The sequence below is a fragment of the Urocampus carinirostris genome, chromosome 18 (genome assembly GCF_059441175.1).
Source record: "Urocampus carinirostris isolate Australia breed hairy pipefish chromosome 18, RoL_Ucar_1.0, whole genome shotgun sequence".
Classification (NCBI taxonomy): Eukaryota; Metazoa; Chordata; class Actinopteri; order Syngnathiformes; family Syngnathidae; genus Urocampus; species Urocampus carinirostris.
The window spans coordinates 27,641,927-27,643,079 of NC_142366.1; positions in this window are offsets into that span (position 1 = coordinate 27,641,927).

A 1,153-nucleotide genomic window follows, 5' to 3' on the forward strand; every position below is an offset into this window, starting at 1 on the left:
CTAGGAAATTTGCGTACGGTTCTTGTTATCATTTTGACGCCATGGGGTGAGGTCTTCAATGGAGTTTCAGATTCAGGGAGATTATCAGTGGTGTTGTAGGTCCTCCATGTTATAATAATTGCTTCCACAGTTGATCTTTACACCAGGCGAGCTACTGTTGGGAATTAAATATTAAAATGTAGCGTTTACCAAATTGTTCGAATTAGTTATCAGACTCCATTAACCAAACACAAAATACATTCACCCAACAACTAATGCGCGCTCGTTTCTTGAGGGAAAAGATGAACAGGAAGCAGATTTAATTTCCCTGACAATTCAACTAAGTGTACTCCATCGAAAACGGCCGAATTAGTGAAGTCCTTTAGCTTTCTCCTATTGGCCATCTTCTCCCCGCATAATGGTGTGCCGACTCCTCTCATGGGCGCGCCAAGGAAGCCCCCTGGGCTTCACCATCTCGTAGAAGAGTCCCGATGTCTGGGGTACTCAAAACAACACTGAGCGTTTCTACGTCATCAGGGCCTTTTCACCGCTGTCTGGATGTGCTTATTATCTTATCACCGCACGTCCCGTTCCTGCCGTTACTGTAAACAACATTTTCCACCAGGGTTCCCTGACCTCGCACCACAGCCCAGTCAGTGACTATCTTTTGCATTAAATGTAATTTGTATTCAATCGTATAAAATCCTTTAAAGTGAAATGTATAAAATCCCCAACTACCTATTGCAGATTCAGTCTTCCCAGCTTGGTGGAGGTCCTTCGACAGCTCTTTGGCTCTATCCATAGTGGAGTTTGACTGACTGAGGTTGTGGGAAGGTGTCTTATGACGATAATGAGCTATAACAGGAGCCATTAACACAGGTAACGAGTGGAGCCCCGTTGAAACCTCAGTACAAGAAGTTAGACCTCTTTGACAGCCAGGAATCTTGCTTGTTCGTAGGTGACCAAATACTTCTTTCACGCTCCATCTTGGAAATAAATGATTATTTTTGTCTACATCCTGGCTCTTGAAGTTATATACTATTTTATATGCTGTTTTATTCCACTTATACTCAAAAATACTTTACAAGGTGCTCCACATTTCCCAATAGAGGCCTTCTATTGCAGCCATGTAAGACACTAACCTGCTTATTGGGGGTATTGGGGGTTCAGTGTC